We start from the raw sequence: 23,974 nt of genomic DNA, 5'->3' as shown, positions 1-23,974 counted from the left end.
AATTTTGGCTGCTGTAACCAAGAGCATTCTGTGGTTCACTGCACTATATCTTTTCCCAGCCAATGAAAACAATAGACTGATGCTGCAATTTATCATGAATAAAAATTTGGAATCTCTTTTGCTGTATGAAAGGCTAATATTGTCGTTTGAGTGCTGCAGTTCCCTGCTGTGCTACTAGATGGGAACAACTGCCTTGATTATTATTTATTTAATCTATTACTTTCATTATGTCTTTGTTTAATGTATATGCACTCTCAGAGCTGGCCAGGAGCCTTGTCCGGCAAATAAGCTTTTCTGTGTTTCATATCTTATTTGCTAGTTGTGTTTACTCATCCATTTTTCCCTTTAGTTGTCAAGCAACAACCACCCAAACTACATCCTCTGTACCCACAGCCACCTAAGAAGAACAGCAGATGGCTTAGCTACAGAAACAAAGACTGGCTTTCATTCTTAATTTTGTTTCCTCTGCTCTTTTCATTAGCAAACTCTGTAATGGAATATTTGACCTTTACAAAGATCAAAACGTAAATAAGGTTCATTGCATGATGCTATTTAATGTTATTTGATTTTGAAATGGTTGCTGCAATTCTACTTTAAAAATATTCTTGCTGCCAAGATGTATCTGTTTTCCTCTTTTAAGGCTCTTCACACACAGCACAAAGAGCATGCGAAGAGGGAAGGAATGAAAGACAGGCTTAAATAGGGGAGACGTATCCAGTAGATGTTATACTTTTGGTCATAACTACAGCAAAACATGAAGTTCAGTTCTGTGTGTTTTTAGGCCAACTAAAGTCAACATCTCTTATATCAAAGGACATGTATATAGAGCTCTATGGTGTGTTCAATGGGGCTTGCTTGCAGGTTGAATTTAGCAGTTTAGTAGAGTGATGCTCTCTGTCCCCCCACCTCCTTCTTTAAGAAAGGGAATTAGATGCAAGAACAAGCTTTTTCTTGTCCTGAAAGCTCAGAAGAGACAGATTCTGAACACCCTGCTTTGAACTTGACTGGCACTTTGCAGATAAAATCACTAGAATCTGATCTGACTCAGATGCTATAACTAATACAGATCCAGTGTGTGTGTGTGTGTGGGGGGGTAACATTGGTCTCTGCGTGTCCAGTGATAATGGATACTTTTCAGTTTATGCAACCTGAGGATGTGGTCAAGATTCTTAGAGAGCTGCCACATGTGTTCTAAATCCTTGCCTTTTTTGGCATATTTAAAAAGACAGAGTGGTACTGGCTGAGTGGGGAGAGGTTGGGCCTTGCTAAAACAAGACAGAATTCCAGCTTGACTAAAAGAGGCAGTTATAAAACCATTACTAAAAAAGTTCACCCACTATTCTGGATAATTATCAGCCAGTCTCTAACATCCCATGTTTGGACAAGGTATTGGAGCATGTGATGGCCCCCCAGCTCCAAGGATTTCTTTGGCGCGTTCTGGACGGGCCCTATTGGGTGCCGTCATTACATGCAAGGGGCGGCGCTTCCTGACGCGCCTTGCCCTTCGCACGTAACGAGGGTGTCAAAATGGTGGCGCCCTATAAAGATGGGCGGCGCCATTTTGACATGATGGACGCCTAGCGTCCAAATGTCTCAGCGCCCTTGTGATGCTGCAAGGGTGCCATTGGCACCTTGTGATGTCACAACAGCGCCGCAAGAAGAACTCACTTTTTGCAGGTTCTTCTTGCTGCGCTGGGGAACCGCACGGTTTGTCTGCTGCGGTTCCCTCGCACAGCAAACACAGGCGCCGGCAGACCACCCTTTTGGGCAGTCCGTAAAGCACTGTTATTTAGATAATTTGTTCCCAACCTTTGGTCTTCCAAGTGGTCCTCCCATAATTCCTGACTGTTGGCCAAATTAACTTGGACATCTCGAAATGAAGTCCAAAACAAATACTGTAGACCAAAGGTTGGGACCACTGATCTAGATCCATTTCAACCTGTTTTCATGGCTGGTTGTGGAACAGAGATGGCTTTGATGACCTTGGTGAATGATGTATACACCTGGAACTACACATGGGGAGTCTGTATCTGTTCTGTTGGACCTTTCAATTGCTTTTTGTTAATGCACCCTGCATATGCTGTCCCTGGGGCCAGGCATGTTTTTAAGATGTCCCAATGGCCTTTGGGACACCAGGTTAATTTCACATTGGCAGGACATGGGGACCTGAAGGTATGTGGAATGACCCAGGTAACATCAAGACAAAACCTAAATGGGTGTGCTGTTCACTTTTTCCTCTCTCAGATTCTCTGCATGGCCTCTTGCACCAAGAGACAAAGGAGGTCTCATTGCACTAAGGCAAGTAAGCCACCTGCTCCCAGTTCCCAGCCAACTTCCCTATCCATCTATCCTGGGGCTGTCCTAAATCCAATCGCTGTTTTTTGTAACTCGGAAGTTAAAGCCATCAACCAGTTTGGAATCCCATTATCGATTCCTTGAGAAAACCATCAGGTCTTTGTTACATTTCAAGGCTAGGATCTCAGATATAAATGTCTGTCCCAAAACCTAGCCTTCCTGAGAACACAGTAGAGCATACTGCAGTCACCTTTCCAGGACAGGTAATTATCACCCCTCTGCATCCCTAAGGTGGGTTACATACTGCCGAGAAGCAGCGCTGTCCCGCCGTCGCCGCTTGCGACGTCCGGGAGCCGCAGCTGCCACACCACGGGGCTCCCAGACGCTCAGAGGAAGGAGCGCGGAAATCGCGCTCCTTCTCGGGCCCTGGAAGAGGCACCGCAAGTGCCAAAGGGCGCACTCGCGGCATCACTTCCGGTGCGCCACATGCAGACGCAGAGCATCCGTTACGTCAATATGGTGGCGGCCGTGTGAAACCGCCCCTTCCTAACCCTAATACGTATTCAATACGTATTTTTGGCGGTCTATAACCCGCCTAAGACACCACTAAAAAATCTCCATACTTCTGTTTTGGTTAGTTCTCAATGTTGTGTCTGTCTGAATTACTATCATATGTTTAGTTGCATCCTTATTTCTAAATAAAAGCTTTTTTATTCACCCCAAACCTGGAGTTCTCCTCAGTACTGTTATACACAGGTGTAAAAGATCTTCAGTTTAGCCATCTTCTTGTAAGTTTCCTTGAGCTAAACAAATACCCCAGCTGACACATTTGGTAGGAACCCCTCAATGCAACCACCTTTCTTTGGGTAACATTTTGATACCATTAATCATCATATCCACCTCTTTGGAATTGGACTTGGGGATATTGTCTTACAGAGGCCTTGTTACATCCTAGGGGGCGAACCCTGCTGAGACACTCATGTTCAACCCCTGGGCCATTGGCTTGTGGGGTCCTTCAGGGCTAAATTTTGTCCTTCAAAGTATTTACCATACACGGAGTTGCTAGGTTATCCAGAATTTTGGAGTCTGGTGCCATCGTTATACAAAGACAACCAAGTCTAATACTCTACCACATTTGAAGGAAGCTGTTTTGGTTCTAAAGCAGTGCCTGTCATCAGTAATGGACTGGATGAGGTCAAACAAATTGAAACTTACCCCAGATAAAACAGAGGTGTTCCTAGTTAGCCAAAAGGCAGATCAGGCAATAGGGATTCAGCATGTGCTGGATGGGATTACTAGATGGGTGTCCCTCCTGAAGACACAGGTTCTCAGCTTGGTTGTGCTCTTGGATTCAAACCTGAGCTTGAAGGTGCTGGTCTTGGCAGTGGGCAGGAGTGTGTTTGCATTGTTAAGACTTGTATGCCAGCTGCACACATTCCTTGAGACACCGGATGAGACCACAGTGACACACGCCTTAGTTATATCCTGGTTGGATTATTGTAATACCCTGTACATGGAGGTGTCTTTGAAGAGTGTTTGGAAATTTCAGCTGGTCCAGAGAGCTTCAGCCAGATTGTAAATGGTGCTGGCTACAGGGAGCACACAACTCCCTTGATGCAACAGCTCCATTGGCTGTTGGTTCATTTCCAGGCACAATTCAAAGTGCTGGCTTTGACCTATAAAGCCCTATATAGCTAATCTCCATATTATTTTAAGGATCATCTTTTCCAGCACAAAGCTGTCCATGTTTTGAGATCTGCTGGGGAGACCCTCCCCATTGTCCCACCACTCTCACAGGTGCATCTTGGGAAACATGGAGAGCATCTTCTCAATGGCTGCCCCCAGGCTCTGGAACACCCTCCCTATCTTTCCCCCCATAAACACCTGAAGACTTGTCTGTTTTGACAGGCCTTTAAGGATTGATTGTTTAGGCAGGATGGGCCTTGTACGATGTGCTGGGTCTTCTATTTGTTATTTTTATTGTGGTATGGTATTTTTATTTTTATGTTTTAACCGGTTTAAAATGTTGATAGTTTAATCACTTTTAAAATTTTGTGCATTTTTTTAGCTTTTTTGTTTTTTTAAAAAAAATCTGTTGTAAAGTGCCTTGAGTCCCAAACTGGAGAAAAACCAGAAGACTAATATCTGGCAGGAGGCCTTACTGAACAACACCAGTTCCTAGTAACTGGACAACTGTGGTGAAGAGCCCAGCCAGCTGGCCAATCACAAGGCAGCAGTCATCAGCCAATAGAATGCTGGCTGGTAGAACTTTAAAAATTCCGTGCTGACAGTTGAAGTTGGCAGTTGGGGAAGACTTAGGTCCGAGAGAGGACTGTGTTCCAGGAGTTCCTGAGGGAACAGTAATTTGTCAGAGTGGGTTTTGATTGTAGACCAAGAGAGGGTCTGGTGGTCTCAGAAAGGGACAGTAGTAGAATTGGGAGCCTAGTAGTGAGAGACCCAGAGTTAACAGGACTCTGGATGGGGGTCTCAGTTGATTAATATCCTGAGGGATATCATAGCCTGTGTGGCTGAGTTACTAATAGAGATTTAAGAACCAACCTGTAACTAAATAACCAAGCATGTCAACAATAACAATTTCATATCCAAGTTATATTTTACCATTCTGTTTTAAAATAAACTTTTGCTGCTGTTTGAACATCCACTTGGCCTAGGTTTTGAAATCATAACACACTACTAATCATTAGACATTTCAAGGGGTTGAGACATCATAGAGAGGGATTGGTTGTTCATCACAAATTTTGGTGGCAGCGGTGGGATAAGAAGGCCTAGGGTGCTGTCAACCTAAAAGAACAGTGATATAAGAAAAAATTAGAGTGGTCGTTACAACAACGAACTTTTAGAAACAGTGATTGGAAGGCACACCCTCCAGCATTTCATAAATGAAAACTAGGACACATGGGCAAATAACAACAGTGGAGTCAAGATGCTAAAAGTTATTAATGAAGAAGAACATACAAACAAGAAGAGGCTGCAGCAATTTGCTTTTGCCTGAGCCTACTGGGAAGGGCAAGATTCCACCTTTCCCAATAGACTCAGAAACAAAACTGGGACACTTCACTTCATGGCAGGAAGGAAGAAAATCCAGGGGTTTAAAAGCTGGTGAAGGCTTCCTGGTGGTCAAGGGGTTTAAAAGCTGAATAAAGCTTCATAGTGGGAAGGGAGAAATCCAGGAGCTTCAAAGCTTTCCAAGGCTTCATGGTGGGAAAGGGGAGATTGCAGGGTTTAAAAGCCTTTTTCAGGCTCTACCATCACTCTCCCATCTGCCTGAGGAGGAGGGAGGGGAAGAGCACCACTGAGCGGAGGTCATTTCAATTCCAAGTGAGCACAGTTTTTGGCCTGACTCCTCTGCTCTTTGAACCTTGCTTAAGCAGAAACCAGTGAGGTGGCGGGATTTTCCTTGGATTGGATGTCAGTTAATTAGAGCCTATATTTCTTGAACACACACACACCCAGAGCAACTTTTGCACCTCCCTTTTGGGTTACACACCATTGTTTGAAAAGCACTGCTCTTATGGACACAGATATAAATGGCTATCTCTGGTCTATGCACTTACTTTTCTCAGATCCACAAATGACTTGTACATGGTATTTTAGGCATAGGAATATGCCTGAACTATGCCCCAAATTCCACTTTTTATCATAAAACATATTTGAGATCCTCCTTCAGCCCATCCACCAACATCCGGCTTCAGTGGGAGAGAGGCAGGCTAGCTCCATTGGGCCTAGCCCAAAGTAAGATGAAGAGCCCTCCCTCCAGCCCATCTGCCATGGCCATGGCCCCAGAGGGAGAGAAGAGCCAATGAACTTGACCCCTTCCCCACCACCATTCCCTTATCCTTTTGTGTCATGTCATTTTAAATTGTAAGCCTGAGGGCAGGGAACTGTAATTAAAAAAAATTTAAGCCACGCTGAGAACCTTTATGGCTAAAGAGTGGGGTATAAATACTCAGAATAAATAAATAAAGATCATTTTTCACAGTTACGTTCCAATACAGTAGACAGAATATAGCTAATATAGCCACCACTATGAGGCTTTGTTAATTGAGATATGCCTGTACATTGCCTAAAGGTGACTGGTTGTTCTGCGTTTTAACTGGCACAGAGGGGTTATCCGTTGGTTTAAATTACTGAATTTTTAAAGGTAAAGAGAACAACATTGTACAGCTGTGATTGTATAATTGCCAACATTAGATGAAAATTGACTGGTGGGGAATGTTCAATTGTGGAAGAGTTTGACAGTATTGCTGGATCCAAAACACATTGCAGAAATAATCCAGGTCTCATTCCCACTTACAGATAAATTGGCGTGTGATCCAAATTGATGGATTGATTCAACATCAGGGTGTGGTTCCCACTACATTTGCCCTGATCTCATTTCTCCCTCTAAAATAATCCACTTGTGGTTCACATTCATGCATGAATCAATTAAAAATGGACCCACTCCAGCCAGCCAAAGGACAAATTTAAATTGATTCCGATCCGCATCTGGTTCACACTTGTGCGGAATCGATTTATCAAAAAAGACGCGGAAAACAGAGTCAAAAAGCCGTGGGTTAAATGGGTCTAGCGCATGGTCCCTCTCTTGGAATCGCTTCAGTGATTCAGCTGAAGTGGGAACCAGGGTTATTTGAACCGGTTCAAACTGATTTGAGATCCACGGAACACTAGTTTTGTGAGACATTTAGCCTTCCCTCTCAGAGAGCTTTGGTGCCACAATAAACTACAATTCTCAGGATTCCCTAGCACTTAGCCAGGGCAGTTAAATCAGTCTCAAACTGGATTATTTCTGCAGTGTGGTTTGGACTGTTCACATATAGAGAATAAGTGGGGGCAGCTGTGACTTTTCTTCTGAGCTGTGAAAGAGCCCAGAAAAAAAGAATTGAAGATTATAGGAGGTAAGCAGCAGGACTGGAGCTGAATAAGAAAAGGGAAGGTTGGTAGTAAGGACTCCACTGGCAATAGTTCCCAAGAGAGGTGAAATCCTAAAACTCAGAGAAGATTTGGTCCCAACGTTTTGGTTGCTGGATTACAGAGATGACTGACAGCTACTATCTACATCATTGCCAAGTTTATACCTGTGAATTCTTAGAAAGTCTCTGGGGGCGTTTGCACTTGCGATTTAAAACGATTTTAAATACAGCGGTTCGTTTTAAAACGACTCAAAATACAGCGAGTGTTATCCCGCTTTTCAAATCGCTTTATTTGTATCATTTCCATTTATGTAACGTTTTATTTTGTTTCGCTGTAATTGACACAGTATCGTTCCCATTCATGGATGAATCAGTGTATATTTAAACTGGTTTTGTTACTTTTTCGTTCACATTAACTTGTTTCGGCTATGAATGTCATGTCAATCAAAGCAACGTCATCATGACGTCACAATAATTCGGAGTAACATGCATCGATGTAGCCTGTACCTGCGTTCCCACTACCTGACCGTTTTTAATTCTTTTTAAATTTCGTGTTTTTTTAAAAAAAAGAGCCAATGAGGAGGCGCTTAAGTGCCTATAAGCCTGGAAGGTGCAGGAAGGGCTGGTTTAGGCAACCTGATGTGAGGGAGAGAGAAAACTGCCTCTCCCAAGAACTTTTGTTTGGTTGATTTGGAAGGAAGTTCGTGGGGAAGGATGGTTGAGAGAGAGAGAAAACTGCCTCCCCAAAGCACTTCTGCTTGGCTGCCTTGGAAGAAAGACCCCAGAGAGGCTGGGGGAAGTTCCTCCAGCAAAGCAGTCATCCTTCTGGCTTGGAGATTTGGGGAGTGATTTTTTTTGGAGGGGCGGCAGCCAATGAAAATCGTCTGCATCCGAGGCTCTTCTGTTGCGTCTCCCCAGACAAGAAGGAGCTTTATTCGTCCTCTTCTGTGTCTCCCCATATTAACTGCCATAACTCAGTGCTAGGGAATCCTGGGAATGGTAGTTTATTATGACACCAGCACTCTCTGGCAGAGGAGGATAAATGTCTCACAAACACAACAGTTCCCATAATCCCTTAGTACTGAGCCAGGGCAGGTTAAGGGGTCTCAAACTGTATTATTTCTACAGTGGGTTTTGAACTGCAGATGAGGTTTCTTTCCCCGTAAATTAAAAAAGTTGTTACTTTATAATTTACTTTAGAAATACACACAACACACACACAAATGTACATTCATATGTATGTGTGTATTATTATTATTATTATTTATTAACCTTTATTTATAATGTATATACCTATATGTTTGTGTGTGTGTGTGTGTGTGTGTGTGTATGCATGTGTGTGAGAGCATTCATATATAAACATCTGTGTGTATAAATACACACACACACCTCTACCTACCTATCTATCTATATAGTGTGTGTGCCTGTGTTTTCGCCAAATCAGATCAAGGAGGAGAAGGCACAGGGCTTCACTGGGGAGAGAATCTTTGGGGAAGATTGCTCCCTGGGCTGTCTTGGGAGCGATGAAGCAGGGATGTCCCGCAAAACCCATCCCATAGTTTCTCTGGAAAGAGCCTTGATTCCCCAAATTCGCTTTGCCTGCCCCATTGATCTCTAGGCTGTCTGGGGGGCAATCAAGCAGGCATGTCCTCCAAAGCCCATCTGCTGCTCAGGTGCTCAGGCAGAGGTGAAAAAGAAAAAAACGAATTAGTTAAAAGTGGTGTTCAATGGCTCTCCTCACACATCGGTCTATGAATGAGGAGCAGAGGGGAGGTTGCAATCCACCTGAGGAAAGGCTATTATGCGAATGGAAGAAAATGGTGCTGGCGATGCAGAAAGAGACCAAAGAGGGTGACACCCCCAGGCCAGCCCCTTGAGTGCTGATCCTCCCATCTCCAGGTTCCCGAGTCAGACACCCTTTCATTCCCATTTAAATACAGTGATTCGTATATCGGCACAAGGGATAACCCGGGGTAAAACCTACTATTTTTTTGCGCCGGTTTATAGGCTTCTGATCCAGTTTAGATGTTTGGATTCGAATCAAATTTGAATCGCTGTGGGAACGATAGAGGGTAAATCTAGAACTGTTCTAGAGTTAATTTGGGCTTGAGTGGGAACGATACACCCTGGATTCGCTTTGTAAACTGGTGTATAAGTGAGTGGGAACGCGCCCTCTGTTTTGCCTTATATTTTGGCACACTTAAGATAGGTGTCATCTTATAATGACAGCAGTATGGTGGTTGAAAGTGGTCAGGTAATACGAAAAAGGCCATCCATCACACCAGGGACGTAGCCAGGATTTTAGGAAGGGGGGGGGGGGTTTCCAGACTAAATGCCACCATTATAATGGGGCTTGGGTGCGGTGGCGCAGCAGCACACACCATTCATTTTTCTAATGGAAGGGGGGGGTCTGGACCCCAAGGACCCCCCCCCTTGCCTACGTCCCTGATCACACTGCAGTAGCAGTGCAAAGATCCTAGAAGTGGGATGCATAGACAAGTAACTGCATTAAAGAATACGTTTTAGACTGAACTTTAGTGCTAGGTGTCTTGTTGTCATCATTCACTTTTACTTATGTTTTGCCAATTCCTTGAGTGATGCAAACTATCACAGCTTTGTGCTAGTTCAGTTCAGCTTGTGTATAGCATACATTTTATTTGGCAGAACCACCTTAGTCACCTCTGCTCCAAGACTGCTTTGGAAGCAGAAATATGATCTTGCCTTGATAACAGTGAGGCAGCTTCTGGCAAAGTGACACACTCTCTTTGCAACTGCTTTGAAAGATTCCTGAGAGTAGGCAGTACATCATACATGATGCCTATATTATTAAAAAAAATCTATGAATATAAAGATGTTTCTAAAACCACTACACTTTATTCTTTGTCTATGGAACATTTGATAAACGCCTATACCAGGTCTTCTGAACTTGTGGACAACCAAATGCTTGATAATTTCCCAGTTTTTGCTGTCCTAGACATGCAGAAAACAGAGAATTAAGGACATATGAAAGTTCCTTTAAATTGGTAATTCCACCTACAGTAGAGCCATTAACGCAATAGGGTTTATACAGACTTACCATTCAGCAAATGATTCACCTAGTCTGGTTGGGACTTATAACTGGATTTAGGGTTGCCATACATAGTTGGTAGATATAGCTTGCTTGGGTAGATCAGACCTTGTGTAGGCCTGGACTGCATATATTAAGATTAAAATAGGTCCACACTATTTGGCAGACCGTTTCTCCTGGTATGAACTGGCCAAGCCCTTCTCTCCATCTCAACACCATCACAAACACGGTTGGTGCAGACACGAGAGAGGGCCTTCTTGGTAGCTGCCCCTAGACTACGGAACTCCCTGCCTAGGGAATGGATCAGAACATCTCCCTCCTTGATGGCCTTCCACTGGCAGGTGAAGACCTACCTGTTCACACAGGCATTTAAGGAATTACTATAAGGCTGGGATGTTGGACGATTTTAAAAATTTGTTACAGTTTTCCCTCCCCCCTCTTATTTATAGTTTTATCTTTTTAAAATATGTTTTATTCTTTTAATAACTACCTGTTTTAATATTGTAATAATTTAATCCCTTTTAATGTACTTGTTTGAATATTGTAATAATTTAATCCCTTTTAATGTACTTGTTGTTATTATTATTATTATTATTTAATTTTTATGTTTTTATTGTAATGTTTTTAATACTGTAAAGCCACTCTGAGTCCCAGTCCTGGTAAAAGAGCAGGATACAAATAAATAAATAAATAAATAAATATCATATATCTTTAATTGAAACTACATAGTAGATATGCAAAAGTACTGAAACAGCTGTTGGTGTATCACCAAGTTGCTGGCATATTTGCATAGTGGTTACAGATTCTTACAGGAAACATATGGATTAAATTGTATGTCATAAAGAGGCATTCAGCTCATAACCACTGGACAATATCACATGACTGAAATTGGAAGTATAATCCAGTGTCATCTTGAACGGAATCATGCGTATTCATGTTATTGTGCGAAAGGTTACCACATGCGATCACTGGCAGTCCAAATGCACTCCTAACGCAATCACGCATCAATCCACAGTTAAGTAAATTCTGTGAACTAGCGAAGTCACAAACCCTGTTCCTAGGCAACTTTGCACTCAGTGCGCTATTGTTTGGTGTGATGTACATGTCTCCTTTGGTCCTGGTTCCCCCCCCCCATAATCTGGAAGGGGGGTTTCCCATGAAGCCACACTGCAATTCCGCTTCAATTTTGCTTCCGCTTGTTCTTCAGCATTGCTGAGGGTGGGCTGCTGCCTGCTAATTAAGAGGCATGGACCCGGAGCTATTGGATAGCATTATATTCACGTTTTAATGTGACAAGAGTGAATATATGCTCATTTTAACATGAATAGAGCATGTTCTTTCAACCATTCTTCCTGCCCCCCCTTCAACCTCTTTTGTCATTTGTGGGGTTCCTTGGCTCCTCTCTCTCACTTGCCTAAATATGCTATGCTCCAGTCATCTGGAGTCTCACTTAGCATGCACAAGGGTGTCAATTCGCAATTAAGAACCCACAGATGTGATGGCTTACTTTGCACAGAATCCGAGTTGCGTTCGGGGAGGCCATTACAGCGAATTTAAAGTGTGATAAGTAGTCACGTAATTGCATGAATTTTCGAATTGACCTTGCTATCTTCTCTTTTGAAACTGAGAGCCTCCCGTCCCATTTGATAAACTCCATTGTTTGCAGCAATAATAATCACACCAAACCTGTTGGTGGTTCTGTGACCACAGCAAGAGGAATAAAACCACGTAATTGCTGAGGAATATGCAGAACAGAGCACAGATTTTGTAATTAGGGCTGGAATTATTATTAAGACTGTTTACTTAAATGTCTACTTTTCCCATCTCAAATGTTCATAACAGGATAAAACAAACATAAATAAATTATGTCTTTTAAAATATTAACAATATGAACATTGTTATAATATATCCATTATGCTTTTTGGTTGTGGCCCATCATTGGTGGCTTCCACCCCTACAGAGGCTGTGCTTTATTTTTTTTTCCACTGATTTTCTTCAAGTAGACTGTAAAATGATTTATTGTCCTGCTTGTTAGTATCATTTTCATTGGTTGAGGTCCACGAGCTTTTAAATTGCTCGTATTTTTATTTTATCTCCAAGATTTGGAGTTATGTTGTTAACGGTTTGCTAATGGTTTTCTCTAAATTTTAGTTTGACAGTAAAATAAAAAATTAAGTCTACAATAAATATAAAATCAAAGGTAGTAACTGTAGTATTCAGGGGAATAATTTCCCAAATATCTATAGAGAATGAAGGGGAAAAATGAGAGCTGTTTAACATCACAAGAAACTTGTCAACCTGTCACTTGTCCTTTAAATATATATCAAATCTAATGGTGTGGAGCCAATTTACATGGGCAGTCTTGGGCATGATAAATCACACTCAAGGTTATAATACAAGTGGTGAATAAAATGAAGTTACAGAAACAGAAGCAGATAAACATGAAATAACCTCCAGCCTTTCCCACAATGATAATTAGGCCACCAAAATCCAAACCAAACACTGTTTGTTTCCCAGTTATGTGTCAATTTTTCCTGTATGTTCTTTCTCTCTCACTGACATTAAACATGGAACTGGTTCTACAAATCAAAGCTGACCTTTCCCTATAATGGCCACTCAAAAGTATTCAAGGAATGAGATGGTTCCTTTAAAAAATAGGAGGTGGCTAAAGTGCCCTCTCCGAAATGGGCTTTGGTTGAAGGGGTTCAGAAAGGTTTTGTGCACTATTGCATAGTCTTTTATGTTTTTCTAAGTAATTTATTAGGATTACCATGACTGCCTGGGAACTAGATGTTCCAGACAGTTTGCATAAAGAAATCGGCATTGTGCCCATTTGGCAATAGAGATTTGTGTGGATGTCAGTTCTGGAGACACATTCAGCGGAATATCATGAGTGCCAGCTAGATGTGTGGCTTGGGTGACTAGTAACAAAAGTTCAGAGTTGTTTTTATAAATGGGATAAGGACACTATGCCCAAGATCAAATTGGCAAGAGGAGGTGAGTTTAGAAGAGGTATACTATGGACATTTGATAGAAGAGTTATGTGTATGCTTTGGCAGACCTTGACTACTAAAAAGGTAGAAACTTTGTTTTGCTTTTCTAAATAGGGTGGGTGCCAACATGCTGTGCACAGAATCAACATTAGGGAATTCTTTGGGGGGCAGGTTTTTTTTTAAATTTAGCACATTGTGATGGTCATGCTGCTGTTTACTTCTGACTGCTGAGACACTTTGAGGATCAGGTTTTCCTAGACTATCCTTCCAACATAAGGATTTTTTTGAAGAGTTTTGCACTACAATACAGTACAGTTAGCAGCTGGCTGGATTCTATAGGCATACGTTGGTTAATAAAGCTCTTGACAAAGAAGTTCCTTTTTACATTCTTTTCATGCTTAACCAGTGTCTTCTCTTTTCCTTCTTGTCCTCTATCTAGCTGATTTTTTAACAGCATTGGTACTGGGAGGGTGATGAAGGACTGGAGAAACACAGGCCTGTTACAGACAGGCGAAAATAAAGCTGCTTTGAGTCACTTTGGAGGTATGGTATTTCAACGATGCATGAGTCCTAAGAGTACAAAAGCCACACCAAAGCTGCACTCCAGTCCTTAGGACTGGAGTGTGGCTTTGGTGTGGCTTTTGGACTCTTAGGATGCATGCATCATTGAAATATCATACCTCCAAAGTGACTCGAAGCAGCTTTATTTTCGCCTGTCTGTAACAGGCCCACAGACTTTCAGCTACCAGGTTGAAGCAGTGTGTCTGCATTAAAAAGGGCAATAAAACTTGAGCTGGGAAAGAATGGGATACTTCTCAGCCAATCTTACCCTAGTTGTATGTGCCTGCCTACAACAGGAAAAGTAACAGTAGCTGCCTCTAGAATCCCTTACTGAGAATGCAAGGAATAGAAAAAACAGAGAGAAGGCATGGGAATAATTAGCCTGTCTCATCAAGTCATAGAATCAGAATTGGAAAAGGTTTGAAGGGTCATTGAGTCCAAACTGCTCAAATCAGGATTTCCAGCTAAAGGATCTCTGGCAAGTAGCTGTCCAGCCTTATTTTGAAGACATCCAAAGGAGGTCCCACCATCTCTTTAGGCAATTCTATTGGTTCCATTGCCAGACTGCTTTTACTGTCAAAACGTTCTTTCTAATGTGCAATTGAAATCTAGTCTCTTGTAATTTCATACCATTAAACCTGGTCCCACCCTCTGGGGCAGCAAAGAACAGACTTGACCCCTCCCCTTTCTTACTGCCCTTGAAGTACAGTTGGCACTCCTTATCCACAAATTCTTTATCCATGGATTCAAGTATCTACAGTTTGAAAATATTTTTTTAAAATATATACATTCTAAAAAGCAAATCTTGATTTTGCCATTTTATATAAGGGATACCATTTTATTATCCCTTGTATTTAATGGGACCTGAGCATCCATGGATTTTGGAATCCGCTGAGGGTTTTGGAACCAAACCCAGAAGATACATAGGGCCCAATATATTTCAAGAGTGCATTCATTCAATCTGTTTTCCACCAAGCTACACACGCTGAGCTCTTTCAACTTTCCTCATGTTTTGTTCTCTGTACCTCTTATCATCTTTGTTGTCCTTCTCTGAACCTGCTTCAGCTTGTCTATAACCTTCTTCAAATAAGAGATGTAGAGAGCTCTTGTAGCACCTTTGAGACTAACTGAAAGAAAGGTTGGCAGCATCAGCTCTCGCAGACTAGTCTACTTCCTCAGATGCATCTTTAGTCTATGAAAAGTCATGCTGCTAACTTCTTTCTTTCAGTTAGTCTCAAAGGTGCTACAAGATCTCTCTACATCTCTGATTCTACAGACTAACATGGCTATATCTTTGAATTCTACTTCTTAAAATGAGGCACCCGGAACTGAACACATAACTCTAGATGAGGCCTGACCAGTGCAGATGTTGAAAGATTTATTTTAAAGCCCTCTTGATCAGACTTGCCATGCTACTACCGAAGACTTTCTCGACAGTCTTCATGAGGTATAGTCTCATGAAGCCAAAGCATTCCCTGAAGCTAGACCTCTCTAGCCTATACCATCTTCATAACCAGATTAAGTGTCCTCCTGTCCCGTGTAGCCCTCTATTCTTCATTGCCTCAAATCCCTTCAACTTGCTGCCCAAAGCTTCATAGGGCTAGTCTACAATACTCCTTATTCCAGCTGAATAGAATGTGATCAGCCACACATGATTTCCAGGAGTTTGACCTTTTTGCAAGCCCCCCCCCCCCAAATTCCTTAAACTCTGTGGAAGAAGGCTTCACGGTTTTTATTGGAATATGTCTGCTTTGCATGCATTCAGATGGCTGAGAATTTTCAGTAGAGGGAGGGTGAATAGATGTGAATTTGTGCAGGAAAGTGAAGAAAATTGTCAATATAAATGTATAGTACACCTTTGTGTAGATTAGCCCATAGTTTAAGGTGATTGGCTTAGTGTCGGATCTCTGTATCCACAGGGGATCCATTTTGCCCCCCCCCCCATGGATATCAAAATCTGTGTATGCTCAACCCCCATTAAAATTAATGACAGTGCAGCAAAATGGGGGCTTGAATCCACAGAAGGCAAGTCTACCAAAAAGGAAGGTTAACTGTATTTATTTACTACTCACAGTAAGTGACTTCTTGTTGTTGTTTTCCTTCACATTGTTTCTGACCTATGGTGACCCATGGGGTTTTCTTGGCAAGACTTGTTCAGAGGAGGTTTGCCATTGCCCTCTCCAGAGGCTGAGAGAGTGTGACTTGACCAAGATCAGCCAGTGGGTTTCACGGCTGAGTGGGGAATTGAACCCTGCTCTCCAGAGTCATAGTCCTATGCTCAAACCACTACACCTCACTTGGGGACTTTATCACACAAGGAAAATTGGAAGGTTAAAGTGGGGGCAAGGCAGGATCATCTAGAGTATTAGGGACAAGTTCGTAGCTGCTTATCACATGATGCTGCTCACAATCCGGACAGAATCCAGAGAGAATGTGAGGGGAATCAAGAAATGAGCAAATTCAAAAAACTACCGTATTTGCACGTCCATTTTGCTTGCGAATTCACTCCCTTCGCATCATGCCAGCTGTGTGGAAAGGAAGCCTCCAGATGCCTTCGTTTCCCAGGGTGCCTTGTTGTGCCAAAGAGGGAGAATGCTCTCTTCCCTTAAAGGGATACACACACACACACACACACACACACTCCCCTCTTTAGGCTCACCTGCTGCTTTCCACCTCTAATTAAGGGCACAGCTGGTGGGAGAAGGCAGCAGGAGGACACTTTGGAAGTCCTCCTGGACAGGAGGGAGAAGTGGAGGACATGCCCTGAAAAAGGAGGGCATCTGGGAGTGTTGGTGGAATCAGGCAGGCTTATGGACCCAGCCCCCTCCTCTTTCATTCTCTTGTGTGTGTGTGTCTTTGTGTTGGTTTTATGGAGTTTGCAAAGGGGAGCCTCATCCTGCCTCCCTCTGACACAGCTTTGGGGCGCCTGTGGAAATGACAGTTTTGAACATGCTCAGAAAAGGTGGCAATGGGGATTTGTTTGCCTCCTTTTGATACTCAAATTCGAAACTGACCCTAACTAATGTGCCTTTAACCCCTTGTTGTGCTCTTGTGTGTGATAACCATTAGCAAATGGGCTTGTTTTCCTGGGATGGCACCACTTTAACCATTTTTGGGATAGACGCACATAGGTTTGCGTGTGGAAAAGTCCTGGCTCTCATAAATGACTAGTGAATGCAATTTTTGTAGTGCAACATAAACACGCAAGTGAAAACTCAGCACTACTTGGTCATATCAGGTTAACTGTCTGGTTTAGAAAACTTGTAACACTGAGGTACTGACTTTTTGGCAACACACAACCCAAAATCTCCATAATTTCTTAGGCTTTAAATTTAATGGGAGGAAGGAATTGAGCTTTAACAGTCATGTCCAAATCACCGTTTTCATGGGGCATTGTAATATCCATTTTTTGTATCACAAAACCCCAGCATCCGCACAAAATGCAGGCCTGTGACTAATATTCTCATGTTAAAATTTTTTCTCCCCCTCCTGTATGATTAGTGATGTAAAGAATATTCTCCAAAATTCAAAAATTAGTAGAAATATGTGTAATTCGAAAATTTCGAAAGAATTTTAGAGAGAAGAAATTCTGATCACTTCTCGATCAATGAGTAAGAATTTTGATTTTTAATCTTTTCCAAATGAAGTGAAGAGACGAGACTTTCAGCTGACAATTTGATGGACAGAATTTGGGTATTTTGCGTAAGAAAAGCTACCATTCATCCTGGGTTTTACCAGAGGCTATTTCCTTTGTTAGGGTGATCCCCTCCCATCTTTGCTCACTCACAGCTTTGCTTTGAAAAACAAAAAAGAACAAAAGGGGAGGCCTTCTGCCCTTTATGCCATGCTCTGCCATTCAAATTCTCACAGAAGAGAAGAAGGGTGAAATCCTAGCATTGGAACTTGGGATTCCAAGGGTCATCTCATCCAACCCCATTTTTGGATACACCACACTCTCTTATTCGTGGATAATTTGAACTCTCCTTGCCAAATAAATATATATATATATAGAAAATACAATGCAAAATAAAAGTAGGTTTACCTTAGCATCACCTTGAGAGAGCTGGAGAGAGAGGTTTGTCATGCCCTACTTCTGAGGCTGAGAGAATGTGCACTCTCCTTGCCAATTATTATTATTATTATTATTATTATTATTATTATTATTGCATGACCTTAGCATCACCATGGGAGAGGTGCAGAGAGAGAGTTGGTCATGACTTGCCTCTGAGGCTGAGAGAGTGTGACCCTCACAAAAGAGAAGAAGGGGCAGGGTGAGGTGCAATGGCAGGAATTCTGTCATGATGGATAAAACCTAGCATTCGAAGGGATTCCAAGGGGTCATCCAACCATCCCCCCTCTTCTACCATGAAGGAATACCTAGGAGTTGGAGTTGAAGCTGAGAGCATGTCAATTGCCCAAGGTCAGCCAGTGAATTTCTATGGTGAACTTCAAATGCGAGGTTATTTGGAGCATCAGAATGGAGAGATCTTTTGCCCATACTTAGGATAAGAGGTACCTGGTGTAGCCTGGAGCATCAGCATGGAGAGATATCTTGTAGCACCTTGTAAGAGGGAAGAAGGAACGATAATGCATTAATATGAGGAGTCAAACAAGGGCCACCTTTAACTTTTCTTTTGCCCAGTCGTAGGATAAGACGTACCTGGTGTAGCCTGGAGCATCAGCATGGAGAGATCTCTTAAAGCACCTTCTAAGACGGAAGAAAGAACGGTAATGCATTAATATGAGGAGTCAAACAAGAGCCATCCTTAACTATTCTTTTGCCCAATCTTAGGATAAGATGTACCTGGTGTAGCCTGGAGCATCAGCATGGAGAGATCTCTTGTAGCACTTTCTAACGGGGAAGAAGGAACGGTAATGCATTATTATGAGGAGTCAAACAAGGGCCAACTTTAACTTTTCTTTTGCCCAGCATTAGGATAAAACGTACCTGGTGTAGCCTGGAGCATCAGCATGGAGAAATCTCTTGTAGCACCTTCTAAGAGGGAAGAAGGAACGGTAATGCATTAATATGGGGAGTCGAACAAGGACCATCCTTAACTATTCTTTTGCCCAGTCTTAGGATAAGACGTACCTGGTGTAGCCTGGAGCATCAGCATGGACAGATCTCTTGTAGCACCTTCTAACGGGGAAGAAGGAATGGTAATGCATTAATATTAGGAGTCAAACAAGAGCTACACTTAACTATTCTTTTGCCCATACTTAGGATAAGAGGTACTGTACCTGGTGTAGCCTGGAGCATCAGCATGGAGAGATCTCTTGTAGCACCTTCTAATGGGAAAGAAGGAACGGTAATGCATTAATATGAGGAGTCAAACAAGGGCCACCTTTAACTATTCTTTTGCCCAGTCTTAGGATAAGACGTACCTCGTGTAGCGTAGAGAATCAGCATGGAGAGATCTCTTGTAGCACCTTCTAAGAGGGAAGAAGGAACGGTAATGCATTAATATGAGGAGTCAAACAAGAGCCATCCTTAACTATTCTTTTGCCCAGTCTTAGGATAAGAGGTACCTGGTGTAGGCTGGAGCATCAGCATGGAGAGATCTCTTGTAGCACCTTCTAACGGGGAAGAAGGAACGGTAATGCATTAATATGAGGAGTCAAACACGGGCCACCTTTAACTTTTCTTTTGCCCAGTCTTAGGATAAGATGTACCTGTTGTAGCCTGGAGCATTAGCATGGAGAAATCTCTTGTAGCACCATCTAAGAGGGAAGAAGGAACGGTAATGCATTAATATTGGGAGTCAAACAAGAGCTTCCCTAAACTATTCTTTTGCCCATTCTTAGGATAAGATGTACCTGGTGTAGCCTGGAGCATCAGCATTGAGAGATCTCTTGTAGCACCTTCTAGCAGGGAAGAAGGAACGGTAATGCATTAATATGAGGAGTCAAACAAGGGCCACCCTTAACTATTCTTTTGCTCAGTCTTAGGATAAGACGTACCTTGTGTAGCCTGGAGCATCAGCATGGAGAGATCTTTTGTAGCACCTTCTAAGAGGGAAGAAGGAACGGTAATGCATTAATATTAGGAGTCAAAAAAAGGGCCACCCTTAACTATTCTTTTGCCCAGTCTTAGGAGAACAGGTACCTTGTGTAGCCTGGAGCATCAGCATGGAGAGATCTTTTGTAGCACCTTCTAAGAGGGAAGAAGGAACGGTAATGCATTAATATTAGGAGTCAAAAAAGGGCCACCCTTAACTATTCTTTTGCCCAGTCTTAGGATAAGACGTACATGGTGTAGCCTGGAGCATCAGCATGGAGAGATCTCTTGTAGCACCTTCTAAGAGGGAAGAAGGAACGGTAATGCATTAATATTAGGAGTCAAACAAGAGCTGCCCTTAACTATTCTTTTGCCCAGCCTTAGAATAAGACGTACCTGGTGTAGCCTGGAGCATCAACATGGAGAAATCTCTTGTAGCACCTTCTAAGAGGGAAGAAGGAACAGTAATGCATTAATATAAGGAGTCAAACAAGGGCCATCCTTAACTATTCTTTTGTCCAGACTTAGGATAAGATGTACCTGGTGTAGCCTGGAGCATCAGCATGGAGAGATCTTTTGTAGCACCTTCTAAGAGGGAAGAAAGAACGGTAATGCATTCATATTAGGAGTCAAAAAAGGGCCACCCTTAACTATTCTTTTGCCCAGTCTTAGGATAAGATGTACCTGGTGTAGCCTGGAGCATCAGCATGGAGAGATCTCTTGTAGCACCTTCTAAGACGGAAGAAAGAACGGTAATGCATTAATATGAGGAGTCAAACAAGAGCCATCCTTAACTATTCTTTTGCCCAATCTGAGGATAAGATGTACCTGGTGTAGCCTGGAGCATCAGCATGGAGAGATCTCTTGTAGCACCTTCTAACGGGGAAGAAGGAATGGTAATGCATTAATATGAGGAGTCAAACTAGAGCCATCCTTAACTGTTCTTTTGCCCAATCTTAGGATAAGACGTACCTGGTGTAGCCTGGAGCATCAGCATGGAGAGATCTCTTGTAGCCCCTTCTAAGAGGGAAGAAGGAACGGTAATAAATTAATATGAGGAGTCAAAGAAGGGCCATCCTTAACTATTCTTTTGCCCAGTCTTAGGATAAGACGTACATGGTGTAGCCTGGAGCATCAGCATGGAGAGATCTCTTGTAGCACCTTCTAAGAGGGAAGAAGGAACGGTAATGCATTAATATTAGGAGTCAAACAAGAGCTGCCCTTAACTATTCTTTTGCCCAGTCTTAGAATAAGACGTACCTGGTGTAGCCTGGAGCATCAACATGGAGAAATCTCTTGTAGCACCTTCTAAGAGGGAAGAAGGAACAGTAATGAATCAATATTAGGAGTCAAACAAGAGCTACCCTTAACTATTGTTTTGCCCAGTTTTAGGATAAAGAAGTACCTGGTGTAGCTTGGAGAATCAGCATGGAGAGATCTCTTGTAGCACCTTCTAAGAGGGAAGAAAGAACGGTAATGCATTAATATTAGGAGTCAAAAAAGGGCTACCCTTAACTATTCTTTTGCCCAGTCTTAGGATAAGACGTACCTGGTGTAGCCTTGAGCATCAGCATGGAGAGATCTCTTGTAGCACCTTCTAAGAGGGAAGAAGGAACGGTAAAGCATTAATATGAGAAGTCAAACAAGGGCCACCTTTAACTATTCTTTTGCCCAGTCTTAGGATAAGACATACCTGGTGTAGCCTGGAGCATCAGCATTGAGAGATCTCTTGTAGCACCTTCTAACGGGGAAGAAGGAACGGTAATGCATTAATATGAGGAGTCAAACAAGAGCCATCCTTAACTATTCTTTTGCCCAATCTTAGAATAAGACGCACCTGGTGTAGCCTGGAGCATCAACATGGAGAAATCTCTTTTAGCACCTTCTAAGAGGGAAGAAGGAACGGTAAAGCATTAATTTGAGAAGTCAAACAAGGGCCACCTTTAACTATTCTTTTGCCCAGTCTTAGGATACCTGGTGTAGCCTGAAGCATCAGCATGGAGAGATCTCTTGTAGCACCTTCTAAGAGGGAAGAAGGAACGGTAATGCATTAATATGAGGAGTCAAACAAGGGTCATCCTTAACTATTCTTTTGCCCAGACTTAGGATAAGATGTACCTGGTGTAGCCTGGAGCATCAGCATGGAGAGATCTCTTGTAGCCCCTTCTAAGAAGGAAGAAGGAACGGCAATAAATTAATATGAGGAGTCAAAGAAGGGCCATCCTTAACTATTCTTTTGCCCAGTCTTAGGATAAGACATACCTGGTGTAGCCTGGAGCATCAGCATGGAGAGATCTCTTGTAGCACCTTCTCAGAGGAAAGAAGGAACGGTAATGCGTTAATATTAGAAGTCAAACAAGCTCTACTCTTAACTATTCTTTTGCCCATTCTTAGGATAAGACGTACCTGGTGTAGACTGGAGCATCAGCATGGAGAGATCTCTTGTAGCACCTTCTAAGAGGGAAGAAGGAACGGCAATGCATTAATATTAGGAGTCAAACAAGAGCTACCCTTAACTATTCTTTTGCCCATTCTTAGGATAAGACGTACCTGGTGTAGCCTGGAGCATCAGCATGCAGAGATCTCTTGTAGCACCTTCTAAGAGGGAAGAAGGAACGGTAAAGCATTAATATGAGAAGTCAAACAAGCGCTACCCTTAACTATTGTTTTACCCATTCTTAGGATAAGACGTACCTGGTGTAGCCTGGAGCATCAGCATGGAGAGATCTCTTGTAGCACCTTCTAAGACGGAAGGAAGAATGGTAATGCATTAATATGAGGAATCAAACAAGGGCCACCCTTAACTATTCCTTTGCCCAGTCTTAGGATAAGACGTATCTGGTGTAGCCTGGAGCATCAGCATGGAGAGATCTCTTGTAGCACCTGCTAAGAGGGAAGAAGGAACGGTAATGTTTAAATATTTTGAGTCAAACTAGAGCCATCCTTAACTATTCCTTTTCCTAGTCTTATGATAAGACATACAGTACCTGGTTTATTATTACACAATTATTTAGTACTCTTATTATAAGATATACCTGTGTTACTCTGTACATTAAATGTGCAGAGATATCTTGTATCACCTTTAAGACTGAGGAAATAACAGTAATAAATTAGTATTATTATGATAACAAGAACAATTAATTATTCTTTTTCTTATGCTTATTATTAGATATACCTGTGTTAGTCTGCAGAATCAGTTTGCAGACAGATCTTGTCGCACCTTTGAGACTGGAGAAATAACAGTAATGAATTATTATTATTATTATTATTATTATTCTTTTGAAACAAGAACAATGATTTATTATTCTTATTCTTATTTAAAGATGTACCTGTGTTAGTCTGTAGAAACAGTATGCAGACAGATCTTGTTGCACTTTTGAGACAGATCAAATAAAAATAATGAATTATTATTATTATTTATTATTATTATTATTACAAATACAATGATTTATTACTCTTATTCTTATTATAAGATATACCTGTGTTAGTCTGTGGAATCAGTATTGAGAGATATCTTGTAGCACCTTTAAGACAGAAGAAATAACAGTAATGAATTAGTATTTTTATAACAGCAACAATTATTATTCTTTTTCTTAGTCTTCTTATAAAATATACCTGGTTTAGTCTGTAGACTCGGTATTGGGAGACATCTTGCAGAACCTTTGAGATTGAGGAAATAACCCTAATGAATTAGTATCAATAATATTATTATTATTACAAAACAATGATTTATTATTCTTATTCTTATTAAAAGATATACCTGTGTTATCAGTGGTTTATTACTTTTAATCTTATGCTGATTACAAGATATATCTGTGTTATTCTGTAGAATCACTATGCAGAGAAATCATGTAGCACCTTTTAGACTCAGGCAATAACAATAATGAATTAGTATTATTTTAATAACAATAACTATGATTTATTATTAGTAGTACAAGTAGTATAAGATATACTGTACCTGTGTTAGTGTGTAGAATCAGTATAGTCTTATTCATCAAAAGCTCTTGGCATAACAAGGACATATTTATGCTAACCCTTTTTTCCAGTGTTCATATTACTATATGCAAATAACTATTTCACTGGTGGTGGTGTGGTTAAAAACCTATCTCCTACTGCAGGCTGATATGAT

General features: G+C 41.8%; 1 long non-coding RNA gene across 1 annotated transcript; it reads right to left on the bottom strand.

Annotated features, from left to right (window-relative positions):
* Nucleotides 1-23,335: 23,335 nt before the first annotated feature.
* On the bottom strand, nucleotides 23,336-23,974 carry LOC121937563. Its single transcript, XR_006100473.1, has 3 exons — nucleotides 23,804-23,974; nucleotides 23,461-23,505; nucleotides 23,336-23,369 (listed from the first exon to the last, which is right to left on the bottom strand). It is a non-coding gene; the product is annotated as an uncharacterized LOC121937563 (long non-coding RNA).

The sequence above is a fragment of the Sceloporus undulatus genome, chromosome 1, assembly GCF_019175285.1.
Source record: "Sceloporus undulatus isolate JIND9_A2432 ecotype Alabama chromosome 1, SceUnd_v1.1, whole genome shotgun sequence".
Classification (NCBI taxonomy): Eukaryota; Metazoa; Chordata; class Lepidosauria; order Squamata; family Phrynosomatidae; genus Sceloporus; species Sceloporus undulatus.
This window is presented reverse-complemented; position numbering and strand designations above follow the sequence as displayed.